The sequence below is a fragment of the Danio rerio genome, chromosome 25, assembly GCF_052040795.2.
Source record: "Danio rerio strain M-AB ecotype USA chromosome 25, GRCz13ab, whole genome shotgun sequence".
Lineage (NCBI taxonomy): Eukaryota > Metazoa > Chordata > Actinopteri > Cypriniformes > Danionidae > Danio > Danio rerio.
In genome coordinates, this window is record NC_141045.1 from 18,409,687 (window position 1) to 18,427,244 (window position 17,558).

The following is a 17,558-nucleotide window of genomic DNA, read 5'->3' on the forward strand; positions in this document are numbered from 1 at the left end:
CCATACAATAGCAGTTGTACATGTTTTTATTTAGTTTTATCTATGTTCACTTATGTTTTTAAAATCACATTATGAGACCTGGATTTTTCTTCCAACACCGTTTAACCTTGTGACATCAATTAACATTTTTAATAGTTTTAGGTGATATATATATATATATATATATATATATATATATATATATATATATATATATATATATATATATATATATATATATATATATATATATATATATATATATAAATTAAATATACACAGTTAAAGTCCGAATTATTAGCCCCCTATTTTTTTTTTTTTTCCCACAAATGATGTTTAACAGAGCAAGGAAATGTTTACAGTATGTCTGATTATATATTTTTTTCTTCTGGAAAAAGTCTTGTTTGTTTTATTTCGGCTAGAATAAAAGCAGTTTTTCAATTTTTTTACAACCATTTTAGGGTCAAAATTATTAGCCCCTTTAAGCTATATATTTTTTCAATAGTCTACAGAACAAACCATCTTTATACAAAAACTTACCTTTAAAGTTAAGTCTTTAAATGTCACTTTAAGCTGAATAGAAGTGTCTTGAAAAATATCTAGTGAAATATTATTTACTGTCATCATGGTAAAGATAAAATCAATTAGTGATTAGAGATGAGTTATTAAAACTATAATGTTTAGAAATGTGTAAAAAAATCTTCTCTTCGTTAAACAGAAATTGGGGGAAAAAATTAATGGGGCTAATGATTCTGACTTCAACTGTATACATATAAAAACCTTGTAATAAACAGCTGATAAATTCTCTGTTATTTTTCAGACTTATTTCTCTATATATTATTTTGTATACATTATATGATATCAGAACTAAAATGTCAATAAAAAAATCACTGTGTTTAACTGTAGAGATGAGTTTAACACCAAAAGTTTACAGAGCAGAGATCAAGGTCTCACATTGCAAAAAATGGAAAACACACATTTCTGAAACTGTTAATTAAAAGATTTTTTACAGTGTACATTTTTGAGAAACAACAAAAACGTACTTGTACAAACATTTGACTGCAGATTCTTTAAGTAAAATGGCAGGGGGAGTGTGATGACAAACCGTATATTTCTTTATACACTAATGATATTTATGGGTAAATATATTATTAATGATCAAAGGATTATTTTTGATCAGTTCTTCGCACAACAACAAATCAAATACCACAAAACAGAGTATCGGTGTCTATAATTTGTAGCCAAACACGTTAGCTTCACCTGTATATCCATATGGACAACTATTCCAGATAAAGTTAACTTGCTGAGTAACTTACTGTGTATGGTCAAAGACTATAATGCACAAGACATGTCACACGTATAGTTCTAAATGGGGAAAGGTGAAACAGTCAATATGGCGAGTGAAGCCGTGCCTACTAGTACAGGAGCCAATCATCGATCGCTATGGACAGTCATTTCTCCGGAGGAGAAGCTCGTACCATGTGCTTTCACGACAGTTTATACAACAAACACACTGAAATTTAGTGAATACTTGCTTCACAGACATAAGAAATATAATCAAACAAAGCTTGAAATCTGTACTTTTAAATGAACCAAGTAGACTTGAAAACAAAAGTATTTGGTTTTGCAACTTGTATGAAATGAACACAAGGTACAGTCCTGTCAAACACACACTACATGACATCAACAACTTCTCAAACAGCCAAACAAATAGTTTTTTACAGTGGTAGTTGGGTTTAGATCAATGCTTTGCTAGGTGAACTGACGAACCCTGACTTTTTTTTTGGAAGTGCACAAGAATAACGTGTGTCTGAAATGTACAATAAAATGTACCCTAAGTATGTATTTCAAATTAAAAAAATGTAGACCACATTCTCTAGAGGATTTGCCATCTGATAAGTACATCATTTACATCTTACAGAAATGTGGGCTAAGGCACGTATTTCCAATGAACCTGGGCTGATGTTTTAAGTTTTTAATCACTAAAAATTCTACATGCGCAGTTTTTCAGTTATGCCTGGTGTCCACACTACTCCAGAATCTTTAACCTGCAAAAAACAGAGCATTTTGAAAACAATGCAGAATCAGTTTGAAAATGTCAGGGCTGCTTTTCAGTGTAGACAAAAAAAAAAAAAACGGTTTTGAAAACAGAGGAATGGCTATTCTTAGTCACTCTCTGACTGGGTATGATCTGCTCTAGAATTCCCTGAATCATCAATTTATGTGGATGAAAAATCATTTATTGTGTTTTACTTTGTATAGTTTGGACCCAGTTAAATAAAATAAAAAATAGAGTAGACGAGAAATGTTTTTATTCTAAATTGCTGTTTTAAGACACTTGTGTAAATGCTGCATTAATTTCCAACAGACTGAATCTGCCTCTGAAGAGTAAATCTGAGTGAAAACAAGCGAGCTTCACCATATTGGGATGCTGCAAACTGCATTCTGTGAGAATATTTCATTTGCAAATGAATGACTAGGCAGAAGTATTTTCTAAAGAATGGTCTCCTACACCAATCAACAATCGTTAACTTATGATTTTTTTAATGGTGCAATATTTTTCTACGGGGTTCAATGGAGTGAAAAAAATAATGATTGCAAATTTTAAGGGTCAGTGCGAACTAAAGAGCTCAAAACTGCCCACTTCAGAGGGCTTTTTGAATGAAGGACTTGAAGAATAAAGTGCAAGGAATAAATACTCTCCATCATCAAATGGAATAAACAAGATTGATTTGTCTCTGAAGGGCACATCAAAGTGGGACTAATCAAGGTCACCATATTGAATGTTTTATCCAAAACAAAGAGTTTAAAAATTCTTTCCTTCAGAATGAAAGACACTTTTCACTCAAGGTTTTTTCAGCATGTTTAATTTGTGATGTGATGACACAAGAACATGAAAATGAGTTCCAAGAAACAGTATTTTTCTCTCATTACTTTGAAGCTCTTACTCTACGAAATGATTAGGGAATGAAGATGAGTCCTTCAAAACGGAACATAGCCAGTATTGAGCCAGAACCAGAATGATTCATTTCACAAATCTGACTGATCTGGTTCATTTCACATGAAAAAGAACTGAACAACTTTTGAAATTGATGAACTGTTAGTCACACAATGCTATAAGATCTAGAGAAAACATCTTTATTTCATCTTTGGTTCCATGGCAAACATTAAACACACAGCCCTTCCCATTCCAAAAGCCTTGTTAAGATTGAAAATGATTATGTTGATTATTAAAAGGTTCTTAAAAAAGAGAAAGAAAAGGTTGTTCACTTTCCTGAAAATAAACTTTTGTTTTGAATGTACAGTGTGCTCTTTTGATACTTTTTTGCTGCTTTTGCACCATTTTTGACAACCCAGGCTCATTCTGAAAACGTACCTCTACATACATTTCAGTAGAGCGCTAAATACATACCAGGAGCTACTTTTTTTTTTTGCAGTTTTTGATTTTGCAAATCCACCAGGGGCCGCTGTGTACATTTTCTGAGATCTCAAATTTCTGCTCTTTTTATGTACCACCAGAGGCCACTGTCAACTGACTGACTGACCAATCGACTAACCCACCATCCTCCTCCCCTAAACCCAACCGACAGTTTTTTTTTTCTTTAAAGTACCTTCTTTCTGAAACCGTTCTTCGTCACACTCAAACCCCATCGTCACAAGTCTGCTGGCGTACGGGTTGAGCCACTGGAGAAACTGGTGAAAGCAGAATAGTCGCCCATATGGCAGTAAGCGGCACCTCGTGGCATTCGGTTTAAAGACGAAATCCAGCCATGCGTACTTCTGGCTACATAATCTCAATCTCTAAAAATGTATAAAGGGGGACGTTTTCGAAATAAACCTATGTAGATTTTTAAGCTTTAAAGATCTAGAAATGAGCTAGCACATTATTTAAACATTCTACTTTTCTACAAATTCTGCAAAACTAAAGCAAATCATGACAGAATGTTCATTTTTAGGTAAACACAGTTTAGCTTTCAATTTGCCATGAAATGAAAGTTAAGACTGTCCTTTTTTCCCCATATCGTGATGTACATCCAATTGAAACGGTCCCGAAATTAGAAAAACAAGGTCACACTTTACAATAAAGGCTTCATAGTTATGTTTATTAATATGAACTATTTATGAACAATACTAGTACAGCATTTATTAAACATAGTTCAACAACTTGTTAACATTAATTAATGCACCGAGTTAACAAACTAACAAAGAACAACTATCTTTATTAACTAATGTTAACAAATACTGTAATAAATGTATTGTTCATAATTTGTTCATGCTAGTAAATGCATTAAGTAACATCAACTAATTCAACTTTATTGTAAAATGTTACCAAAAAAAAAAAGTAGGATGGTGCATGTTTTCTTCAATTGGGAACTGATTGGATTGTTGGAAGATGGTAATTGCAAACAAGGAAGGAAGATTGACACAAGGACAGCCTGATAGCCCCTCCCTAAAGGCATCCCATGTGACCAGAAGTGAGGAAAAGACGCTTCAAGGAGTAGATAATAGGTGCGTTTGATCGCAGATCGATCGAAATCTGTCTTAAATCGGTGCATGCTGGTTAGAAATCTTGTCCGGATTGATGCTGCGCCATCAAAGTACCACGACAGCGCTACGAGATCAGACGGCAGACTCAGACCGTGCAGCTTCTGAAGATCGACTGCAGGAGCTCTGATGAGGACACCGATATTACACGATTGGCCGAGTTCACCACATGATAACAAACACGTGTATTTCGGGTTTATAATTGGACAAATAACGATTCAAAAGTTTCAAAACAAACAATTCACTTTTCACACCCTCTCTATCTTGCACACATCTAGCTTAATAAAAGACTACAAATATTTTACTGCAGTAATCATCTTTTGTTAAATAATCTGGTTATAAAGGTTAGCTTGTTTGCACAGGTTTTTTTTTTCCTTTTTTTATACAGACTATTTACTGCATTCATCTCCATGAATGATTTAAATTATATATTTTAGTGTATATTTTAGTGAATAACCTAAATATGAGCTTAAATAAGTCTTACAGACTTGAAATAAAATAATCATCATCATTGATCCTGCCACCCTAAAGCTCTCTTAACAAATTAAGTTAAAGAACTATTTTATTAAATAATTATAAAATGGTTTTATTATTATAATATAAATATGCATTTTATTTTATTTTATATATTTTATATATTTATTTAATTATTCATAATTCTCCCTTATTGTTTAAAAAGGAACTATAGTTTGTAAAGACTGTATTCTGTTTTATTTGTACATGTTTTGAACAAAAAAAGAAAATTATGATGACGCCATGTGATCGGTCATCATGACTGCAGCAACTTTGAGTCCCGAAGTTTCCAGCTGTCCGTCTTGACGGCTCCGTTTTCAACTCCGCCCCCGCCTGCGCTTGGCTAATCTCGTTGATCACCAGCTGCAGCTAAACTTCATGTCGAACGCACGTATAGTTATGGTGTTTGATAAAAGATTCATTCATCCATTTTCTTGTCGGCTTAGTCCCTTTATTAATCTGGGGTCACCACAGCGGAATGAACCACCAACTTATTTAGCAAGTTTTTTACGCAGCAGATGCCCTTCCAGCCACAACCCATCTCTGGGAAACAACCACACACACATTCACACACTACGGACAATTTAGCCTACCCAATTCACCTGTAACGCATGTCTTTGGACTGTGGGGGAAACCGGAGCACCCGGAGGAAACCCACACAGAAACGCCAACTGAGCAGAGGTTCGAACCAGCAACCCAGCGACCTTCTTACTGTGAGGCGACAGCACTACCTACTGCGCCACTGCCTCGCCTTGATAAAAGATTATGAGGGCAAATTCATTTTTACAAAATAATAATGTACATCATGTATAACAAGCACTACAATTTACATATAAAGATAGGAAAAGCAAGTTTAAAGTTTATCATGACTTTAACCCTTATTAAACACACCCTGAATTAAACTAAATGAGTTCTTCAGGCTTGTTTGAAACCTACAGGTGTTGGTACTAAGCTCTGCAGGGCTTTGTTCTTCGAGGAACTAAATTTGACACCGCTGCCTTAAATTGAAGAGTGACAATGACATACAAGATGACTATAGAAAACATTCTTAATAAAATTAGAGGTCATTTTCATGTCATTCAGAAATACTGCTAGAGTTAGTCACTGAAGGGGGTTTTGCAACACGTGAGCCAAAAAGCCACCAGAGTGCCCTCTTGTGCATTGTTCTGTAAATACATAATGAATGCACTGAAAAAATAACATCTCCAGTACCCGTCCAGCAGAGCACCCCTTCAGCACACCACACATCTAACTATGCCATTTACTGGAAAAGCAGCCACTGGAATAAGAACAATCTGGAGCTTGAGAGACGTCCGCCTCGGTATATCCCACCATTCCAACAGCTGACAGCTTTATGGTTCACAACGCAAAGCAAGGAGAACGAAGCAGCTCTCCAAAACAGCTTAAAGTATGTTTTACATGCCACAGCTAGCATACAATAAAATTCCCTTATGGAGACAAACATGTGTTTCAGACCTCGTTCCAAAACAAAGAAAGAAAGAAAGAAAGAAAGAACTTTTTTTATCTTAAGTGGAGTTTAGGAAGTTCAACTGGCCCGTTCAGAGGAGAGAATGCGTCAAGACAACAGCTGGCCTGCTGATGGGGCCTTCTGTTCCCCGATTCTGAGAAAGCTAGTAAGGACAAGATAGCTATGTCTGGCCAGAGGGAAATGACTGCAGGAAGAGATGAGACAGGGAAAAAGCAGGGGAGGAAAGAAAGCATCTGGGAAGCTGATCTACTGTAGTCTGCTTTGACAGCACACTGCAGTAGCCATGCTCGCTGGATGGAGGCTAGGCCTTGCACAAGGACAGAACGGGGAAATGTGCAGGAGCCCGTGTGCACACACAGGAAACCCCAAATGAAGTCAAAATTTATAATAGTGGGATTATATAACAGGAAGCCATATCTCCATCTGCTCCAGAGCCAAGCCCTGGGAGAAAGGGGGAAATTACAGAATAATGCACTTCAGACGCTAATTCAATGCATTTGGCTCTACGGTTCGGTGACACCCAATTAGATGGCAGTGAATGGAGCGCAGATAGCAGGCTTTTGTAGACTGCGGCAACTTTATCACCTGAAAAAATCTATCAAAAACCCGGTCCCCAAGGAGATATACGGAAATGTACAACTTTAATAACAGGACTTTCTGTAGTAATTGCAAATGTTATGGACTAATGAAAAATGCTAAGTCTTTGCCAAATACTTTCCCAGTGTTTGTTAATCCACCTATACGTCCTATATGCTCATTTATTAGGGTTACATTCTTAAGCCCAATTTATATTTCTGCATTAAGCAATCGGCGTACACCATGCCACATACAATGCATAAAGCTGACGACATTGGGAACATTAATAGTTCTGCAGTCTGTGCTGCTTTAGCAATAACACTGCCAAAATGCTAGTAGTGTGAGGCTCCCATGTTCAACTCTTCTGAGCTTCTTTGGGTATTGGGTTTATGCTGAAATGTGTTTGATGCTACTGTAGCAGTTGTTCAAACTCATTCAGGGGATAAAGAAGTGGGAATTGGCCCACCCTCACGACATGTAGTTACATTTTTATGATGCAGACCCTGATGTGCACCTCTCAAACCAATTCGAGTGATGATGAGCATGGGGTCAAGAGCAGTGGGAGTGGTCGCTGGTATGGCAAAGGGTGTGCGACCATGTAAAGACTACAACGGACTTGCATGGTAAAAGTGATTTGGTGATTAGTTTGTGAGCAAAATTCTTACAATTATTTAGCAAATAAACTGTGTGCATAATTCTCACTCACTTTCCTTATTCCTTTATTTTAGTTTAACAGTGGTCGCAAGAGCAAATGAACTAGTTTCATTTAAGACAATGGGTTTACTCTCATCTTTAAAGTAAAGTCACTTCCTTTTTTAATTACTTTATTTTAGGGTATATAAATATATCAAATATTACTGTCATCATGGCAAAGCTAAAATTAATGAGCTATCAGAAATTAGTTATTAAAACTATTATGTTTGGGAGTGTGTTAAAAAAAATCTTCTCTATATTAAACAGAAATTGGAGAAAAAAATAAACGGGGCTACTAAATCTGACTTCAACTGTATATACAGACAGAACAAGAACAAACATTGCCTTGTACTGTAAACATATCAAGGACAGCAATAAGGAAAAGAGACAAAAAATGCATCAGTCACAAAACATACAATCAAAACTAAAGTGGGTATAGCTTAAACCTCAGAAAGGTCACTGGATTGCTTCTGAGATTTAGATTTGTCAAATAAATCAAGAAATTAACCACAAGTACCAAAAAATATTCTTATAGAGCTAGTCTTTAAAAATCGGAGTCTCTCCATCTGAATAACAGATATCATGTCAGAAATCCAGTTCTAAAAAATGGGGTGTAAAGGTGATTTCCAATTGTTAAGCGCTAGTCTTTCAGCCACCACCATGCCTTGCATTAAAGACTCTTGCATTGTTTGAGGGAAAGAAGATGTTTTTTGGTGAGAAGCCAAAGATGGCAAGTTCAGCATCTGGTAGAAAAGGTCTGCAAGGATTGGAGTACCAGTAAAATATGTTTGTTCAGAATCTATTCAGTAAGGGACGAAGCCAAAAGGCGTGAGCAACCGTGTCCTCTGCTATCTCTGCATCTATCTCACATTGGTGAGACAGAAATGAAAAAATGTATGTAGTTTGGCTTTAGTGTGTAAAGTCATTTCTTGCAGTGTACAATGTGCATTGGATGCAGAAGAATACATTTGCCTTTAAGTTTTATCTTAGAGGGACGTTAGCACTTCACACATAGTCTTCTTTTATTGTAAGTTTTACTTTATTAAACGATCTACTATAAATATTTTGCGAATATTGCTAAGAAACCTTCACAACAGTGTACTTGAATAAGAATCAACACAGAGTTAATGCTATCGCCCCTTGAGTATTGGAGTTTGTCAACTCTCAAGGTTAATAAACAACGTCCTACTCTGAAACAAAATCAGAGTTCATTTTGACAATAGCCAGCCAGTTTGCAACCATAAACAAATTTAAACAATGGTTTTAGTAAGAGAAAAAATCAAGCATTTGGGTGATATTCTCATGAGATGACAAACAAAAGAATGGCTCAAATTCATCTGGAACCGTAGCCAAGCGCATGATTGAAGCAAGCTTCGTTTCTCATGCTTTGTAGGAGCACTGGCACTATATAGGCAAAACGACGAAATTAAGCAGCTACATATGTACTGCTGGATGTAGAGAAACCCAAAATTGCTGGCCGTAATGGAAATATAGCTTAATTCAAAGAGTAGAATCAAGGAAAGCATTCAATCGAAACCACCGTATAGTTAATCTAACCAAATGACGTAGGCTGACGTGAAAGGCTTTGTTGTTCTTTTGGAGTCAAACGCTGTTTAGGGAGAGAGGGAGAAAAAGAAAAAAAAGAGAGTCATTACAGTTTTATTGGTGTTTATGTTTTCTTGCTTTCTTCTGTGCTTTAGGGGTGTTGTCAAAGTCATTAATTGGACACATATGATGCAAAGTGTTATGACAGATAAATGCATTCCAACTGGGGGTGTGAGCAATTAAGCGAGAAGCCTGAAGACTTACACGAAGAAGAAAAAAAAACTTCAACTGAAGCTAAACTGTTTAGATTGATGCCTTTACATTAGCTGCAATGCCTGTGGCCTTATCTAAGTGTGGTTCTCATCACATGAACCCAAAAACACCATGAGGAGCAGTTCCCTCATCAAACAGAACATTAAGGTTTTGTACCTATCAAATAAACATTTTTAAAAGTTGGCATAAAAATTTTTTTAGCCCAAACATTATATTTTAAATTAGCACTTGTATATATATTAGTCAAAATCTCATAACTTTATCCTCCAGTAAAACAACAAAGGTCTCTCTCTGGTAATCAATGTGGAATTTCTCCAATCATTTTGTTTCTTTAAATCGTGTCTCTTTATTTTTTTAACCAATGCATTGGTTCCAAACAACTAATGTTTTTTTTTTTTATTTGTCACTTTTTGGTACACTCAGGCCAAATCCTAATTCTGCCCCTTATCCCTTCCCCACCCCCCTTGTATTGTACGCTCAAGTGAAGGGGTGTCCCAATTCTCTTTAGCTTTTCAGGACCACACTCGAAACCAAGGGGTACAAAAACAGGATATACCAGCTACAACTACAGAATGGCTGCACATGGAAATCAGGAGATGCATAAATTAGTGTTTTTATCATTATTGTGAATTTTTACATTAAACAAGCACGTTTTAATACATTTATAGCACCATTCGTGTTTTACCGTCATGCTTTTAAAAAAAGCAAAAAAGTCTAGGGGCTGGGATTGACCTTTTTACAGTGTCTGTTAATGCTGTTTTCCTGTGTTTACATAGATGAATATGGCCAAATAAACAGTACAGTTATGTTCTTATTGTCATCTTATATCCTTATGATAACACAATATTTTTGATATGATTTGCTGAAGATGAACACCAAAAAATAACACAACTAGAATAGCTACAGCAGTGACAATCTCATATGAAGCAAGAGATCGCAATGACATATGATGTCTTAGGGGTACATTTTGTAGCACTTTCCCTTCACACTTTGTTTCAAGGGCCAAGGGGAAGGGGTACAAAAATAGAATTGGACCTCAGTTTTTTTTTTTTTTTTTTTTTTTTATTAAAATACAAAATAAGAAAAAGCTGCTTCTATTTCTAATTCACTGTAACTTAAAGTATCTATAAAGTACCAGAGTGGGACTTAGGACTAATCCCAATTCAACACCTTCCTTAGCCGTCATACCTAGCCTCAATTCTCTTCAGCTTGAAGATATAGGGCTAAGGGGTAGAGCTTGATAGCTCTTAAAACAGAGATTTTCCAGGACCACGCTCGAAACTAAGGGGTAAGAACATTTCTCTAAAGCTAAAATAGCAATATGACTGCACACCCAAGTCAAGAGAAGCACAAATTTGAGTATTCTTTTAGCATTTTTAAGAATCATTATAGCAAAAAAGAATGTTTCAACACATTCATAACAGCTTACATGTTTTACGATCATGTTTAAGAAAATTGAATAATAAAAATAACACTAAATTTCACTATTTAGCCTATAATCCTGTATAGTTAGTCCCACAACATACATGTACATCGGTACATGACACTCAAATACCCTGTCAGAAAAGTCTAGTGGCTGGGAGTAACCTTTTAACAGTGTCTGCTATAATGTTAATTTTGTTTTCTTGTGTTTACATCGATGAACATGGCCATGGTGTAGATGAGTAATCAGTATTCAGGTGGGTTTACATCAGTGCATAGTGCTGTTGAACATGAAGAGAAGAAACTGTTGAATATATTGTTTTTTGTTTTATGAGCTCACAAAAATATTTTCATAGTTTGATAATATACTAATTAAATCCTCAAAAGCATGTGGGTTGTTTTAAAGATGTTTTTTGGTAATTTTTTGAACCAGTTGGAAACCTTGTTTCTATGGAGGATGAGGGAGCTCTCAGATGTAAGCTAAAATATCTCAACCTGTGTCTCAGAGATTTATGATGACATAGGGGTGAGTAATTTATAACATAATTCTCATTTTTGAGTTAACTAACCATATAACAGAACATTAGCTAACATTAGCTAACATTAAAATTAAGCTAACATGTTAACAAGATGTGAATCTTATCTGAATTGATTATGTAATAACTTTTATAACTGCTAAGTATGTTCTACAATTGCCATGTTGTGACCCTCCCTGCCATCTACAACCGTTTTTAATGATGACATAATACATTTATTCACCTTAGTGTTTCATCCACTACATAGCAGGGGAGTGTGTGTTTTGGATGCTGTCAGGGGCTCAAAGCTACAAAAGTCCAATTTTGACTTCACAGGGACGTTATGCTAACATACTTCAAAGCAAAGCTGCTGGCTAAAGCAGATGGTCCGCAACCATTTTGTTAACATACTATGAGGCTCTAGAAGGTCAGACGAGGACTCTGTTAGCATTTTTGAACGTGTAAACTCAGGAAAAAGTAGCAAGATCAGCACCAAGCACCATACCAAAAAAAAATTTGACCAGCGGCTAAGTGGGAAAGCATGCTAGCTATGCGCTGGATGGGACGCAGGTGATGATTCATAGAGTTTCATCCCTCACCCAAAGGCGGCAGATACGCTACGGCTCGGCTTCCTGACGTGTTTCTGCAGCTGCCTAGCCGCAAATTTCATACACACATCTTTCTGTTTATCATCCAGAAATAAAATGTTTACATTAGTGGCTGATGTTCTCATGTAATGAGCGTCAGTACATAACGCGTATGACATGAACCTATGCAGCTCTCAAACCACGAGGCATTTCTAGATTTGACCTGGATCACCTCAGGGTGCACAAACAGATGTTAGCAAGTAGCATCTGACCCTGAAGCCTATAAATGAATCCAGTGGCCTATAGGCCTATATGTGGTTAACACACAAGAGGTTTTTCTGTCAAAGTTCCACATAGATTTTTTCATTCTGTGCTGCCACCACCTGTACATTTAAATTATAATACCAGTTTAGTTAGCAAATAGCACAATCCAGTCAGTTATTTTAGAATTAAAATATATTTCTTTGTTTAATATACCAAACTGAATCCCAAACACAGGCACGCATACCAGAGCCATTTATGGCTTGTTAAACTTTTAGAAAATCCTTGAAAAGTAAACATCACTTTACATAATCCACAGTATAGCCTGCATGTTTTTACATGAGTGTTTTTTACATTTAAGGATTATATATATTACCAGTATCATTATAAAGAAACTATCATAGCTTATGTTTTCTATATGTTTGTTTATATTGTATAGACTATTTCAATGTGGTAATGCCATTGGCCCAATAACATTTCCTGCTTGTTATCAAACTATTTCATAACTGTAACAAGAGGTAAGTCAATCATAACTTAATGTAAAACAGCTTTCATAACATTCTTTATTAATATGTGGCTCCTTTTGGATTCACTGAAGCTATAGAAATTAAAAATGTAAAACCTAAAATACATTGGGACCATTGTTTTTGTTTACAAAAACCCTAAAAACAATCTATAAAAATGGATTGGGGAAAAATGTGCAAAAAGGCAACAGTAGCCCTTCCCTACAGTTTAAAAGTGAATACTACTTTTTCACGTTTATGGCTGTAAATGTGAGTTTTTAAGTGATTTTAGATTTTTTTTTTTTTTTTTTTTTTTTTTTTTTATTAGAATATGCAAAAATCATACAAATACAAGAAAACGTCAACAAATAACAAATACAAAGCAACGAAACAAAAACAAAACAAAAACAACAACAATATAGTCATGTACTGGTATGTGCGTGAGTGTGTGTGTGTGAGTGTGTGTATGCATGTAAAGGTAACTTGGTGGACAGGTCAGAGTACATACATAAGGAACAATAACAGTCAATAAATGAAGCAAGTGTCACAGATATAGATAAAACATATAGAAAGAAACCAGTCAGAGGTAGGGAGTAACAACAATGCTTATTAATGTATGATAGTAAAAATTAGAGTAAAAAGAAAGAAAGGACAACAGTAATAACTGACAACAATAATAATAAATCACAAGTGCTACACAAACTACTACTACAAAAAGTTACTTATATTACAACTACTACTGCTTCTACTACAGCCACAACCACGACTACTACTACTACAATGTCTACTAATACTGATACTACTACAACGACTACCACTACTGATACTACTATAGCGTTTGCTACAACTAATACAACGTCTACTACTACTACTACTACTACTACTACTACTACTACTATTACCACTACTACTACTACTACTACAATCACTTCTACTACATCTACATCAACAACATCTACTACTGATATTACTACACCAACAACGACTACTACTACTACTGTAACTACCACACCATTACTACTTCTGCTACTACTTACATGAACTACTACTTCAAAAATCTCCGTAACAATTACTCAATAACAATCGATACTATTACACTGTCTACTACTTCAACTACAACTACTACTACTACTACTACTACAACAACTGCAACCTTAATAATGATAATGGTATAAATACTTGTAATAATGATAATGGAAAGATAACAGGACAAGTCAGAACAGTAATAATAATAATAATAATGATTTCAAAAAATAAAAGTAATACCATTTATGACAAAGGTGTCGAGGAGAGGGGAGGATGGGAAAATCAGGGAGAGGACAAGTAATAATAATAATAAATAATAATAATAATAACAAATAATAATAGTAGTAAGTAGTGAGTTTGAAGGGGAGATAGAGGAAAAGAGAAAATAAACTAATGATAATAAACAAAAATTAATAAAATACTTATAATAAAAATAAATAAATAAAATAGAATAAAAAATAAAAACAGAAAAGGAAGGGGAGGAGTAGAAGAAAAAAGAAACAATAAGAGAGAAGAAAAATAAAGTTCAGCAAACAAAGCAACAAGAATAAGCCCAAAAAAAAAAAAAAGAATAATAATAATAAAAACTGAATAAATAAAAAAGAAAACACTATATCAATGCTAATTATGAATTATACAATTCCACATGGAAGAATAATATTAAAGATATGTATGATAGATTATTACTGTAATTTGATAACTATAATATACTCATGCTGGTAATAATACTAATAATAATGATAATAATAAAAATAACAACAGCTGTAACAATAAATTGAGGAGGGTGATTTTAGATTAATCATTACTTATGATTCTTTGTTAATAGATTGTATTCTTCTTTTAAATAATTGTACTAATACATAATATTACTAATCAGTTTCTATAATGGGGTGCCACGGTGGCTTAGTTGTTAGCACTGTCGCCTTACAGCAAGGTCTCTGGTTCGAGTCCCGGCTGGGTCAGTTGTCTTTTCTTTGCATGTTTATAACCTTTGCATATTCACCCCATGTTGGCGTGGGTTTCTCCTCCGGGTGCTCTGGTTTCTCCCACAATCCAAAGACATGCGATATAGGGGAATTGAATAAACTAAATTGGCCGTAGTGATGGCTATGAATGAGTGTGCATGGGTGTTTTCCAATGTTGGGCTGCGGCTGAAAGGGCATCCGCTGATTAAAACATATGCTGGAATAGTTGGCGGTTCATTCTGCTGTGGCAACCTCTGATAAATCAAAGACTGGGCCGAAGGAAAATGAATGAAGTTTCTATAATAATTATTTAAAGTGCAATTATGCATCCTTGAGTGCTGAATAAAGAAGCTTGTGCAAAAATCCAAAATGGTGCACTGTAAAAAAAAATGTATGGTTCCACACAATTATTTTGTTTAATTTATTGTTTTTTTCAGTTAGAGGGCCACTCTCATTTTCATTTCATTATTCCATGACTAACCACATAAGGACTATTTATCTTATATTCACCCAATGACAATCCTACCTGCCTATTTTAGTGTGTTGGGCTCGTGACTGTAACTTGGTACCATTATGGAGCCTGGATCTTCATTGTTAACTGGCTGCTGCTGCTGAAGAGCTACATAACAAGAAAATGTTTAGTAGACGTTCACTGGCACTGGTTTTAACGAAAAATATATTCAGCTCTTTAATCGTGACCTATTTAGCGCCATCTTTGCTCTTTTTATTATCAGTTTTTCATCTCTCGCGTATCTGATTTTGCTGAGAGGCAAGGTGCCGCTGTTGGGGAGACAATGACAATTACGTCATCATTAACCTGCAGGCTGCACTCTGTTCATGGGGCTACGAGAAAATGAATAAAAAGAGTCAAGCTGCAATAAAATAATGAATAAAACAGTGAGGCTAAGGTAAAATAAATAAATATATAAATAAATGAAAAAAGTTTGATTGCTGAGAGTGCAGGCAACTAGGGACACCGGCCCTCGCAGCCAAAAAAAATGGACTGGCCCACCGGGAATTCTCCCGGTCTTCCCGATTAGCCAATCCAGGCCTGAGTTGGAACCAAACTCATACCACTCTCCAAGAGCAACTTTTGGTAACCCTGTATTAAAGAATAAGTTGACTTAAAAATAACAATTCTTTCATTGATTACTCATCCTCATTTTGTTCCAATTCCCAGACATAAATTTAATGCTATAATAATATTTGAATGAAATTTGAGAGCTCCCTCATCCTCCATAGACACCAATGGTCCTGATATGTCCAGAAAATGAACCAAAAACGTTGTCAAAACATTTAATGTGACCTCAGTGGTTCAAACTGTAATCCTACGAAGAACCAAGAGCACTTTTGTGCGCAAAACAAAAAATAGGCAAAAAAGACTTTGTTTGCCAATGTTATCCCCTTTAAGTAAGGATGTGTTTTTATGACACTTGCATGTTCTGCTGCTCAGTCTAATGGCAATACATTATACTAGGGTTGCACGATACTAGAATTCAGTACTAATTTATAATGAAATTTAAAAAATGTCCATTTCCTGCTAATATTTGAGTGCTACTGAGTACGTTCTTAAACAGTAATGCTCAACAGAAATGAAGGTCATCAGTTCCCAGAACTCACTGCTGTTTACTGAGTGTAACCACAGATCCAGGGACACTGAGTGTTTATCAGCGGATCGCTCGTATGTCAGCTTATAGAAAAATCAGCTGATCGATGTGACTTTGAAACCTTCCAGTGTCCCTGTATCTGTGGTTAAACTTAGTAAACAGCGATGAGTTTGGTGAACTGATTACCTTCACAGCCAATCACAGTCATTTATGCTGAGCATTTGAACACAATGGCAAATCAGCGCTGTTTAAGAACGTGCTACACAACGCTTAAATGTTAGCAGGAAATGGAAGTTTTTTTTAAACGTCAGAATCGATTGGTACTGAATTCCAGTATCGTGACAACACTACATTGCACTGCCCGTAGTTATTGCCCACCCTGATGAGGAAGGGAAAAGGGGTTTCAGGAAATTGGAACAACATGAGAGTGAGTGGGCCTAATAAATAACAGAATTTTCATTTTTGATGAACTAACCCTTTACTCTAAACGCTGCTTTCACCATTAGGGACAACTTGAGGTTGTTTGCTAAAGTTATCATTCCATTTTCAAAGACCGAAAAGGAGAATTCCAGGGCCTTTAACATTGTATCCTAAAAGCATAAAGTTGCCATATATTTGTAGCTTTCAGTTTAAGGGTACAGAGGAGCAAGTGGGGGAAAAAATAAGCTGAGGAAAAGGAAGGAAGTGTCTCTTCGCCAATGTGAAATATAAGAAGGTTTTTAGGCCAGATGAACCGCATCTGTGCCTAATTCACAAGAGTGAGAACTGTTTCCCCATTGGGACAGCACGAGGTGTGAAGTCTTGCCTCTTCTGTCACCACCAGGTTAGTGTTTGGGTGGGACACGGCTCTCTTGGTCCGGGCAGGATTTCACTGAAAGCCTTCAACACTGTCATATGCGAGCGGTAGAGGAAAAGGCGTCTTGAGAAATGAAGACAGCTGGGCCAGCAGTTACGCAGTCAGAGTTCTCATCACTCTAGGAAGAGTTTGTCTTTGAATTCTATGATAAACGCTGACCTATGAACACTGAACACCAGATTTTTTCCCCCTTGAAACTACAT

The 17,558-nt window shown here is 35.7% G+C and overlaps 1 protein-coding gene and 1 long non-coding RNA gene across 3 annotated transcripts in view; one reads left to right on the forward strand and one right to left on the reverse strand.

The window, feature by feature from the left end:
* ccnd2a (cyclin D2, a) overlaps positions 1–17,558 on the reverse strand; it is a 265,046-nt gene that overhangs the window by 208,047 nt on the left and 39,441 nt on the right. The gene's annotated exons all lie outside the window — the stretch shown is intronic.
* Positions 10,016–15,844, forward strand: LOC147837666 (uncharacterized). Its single transcript, XR_015526900.1, has 2 exons — positions 10,016–13,183; positions 14,711–15,844. It is a non-coding gene; the product is annotated as an uncharacterized LOC147837666 (long non-coding RNA).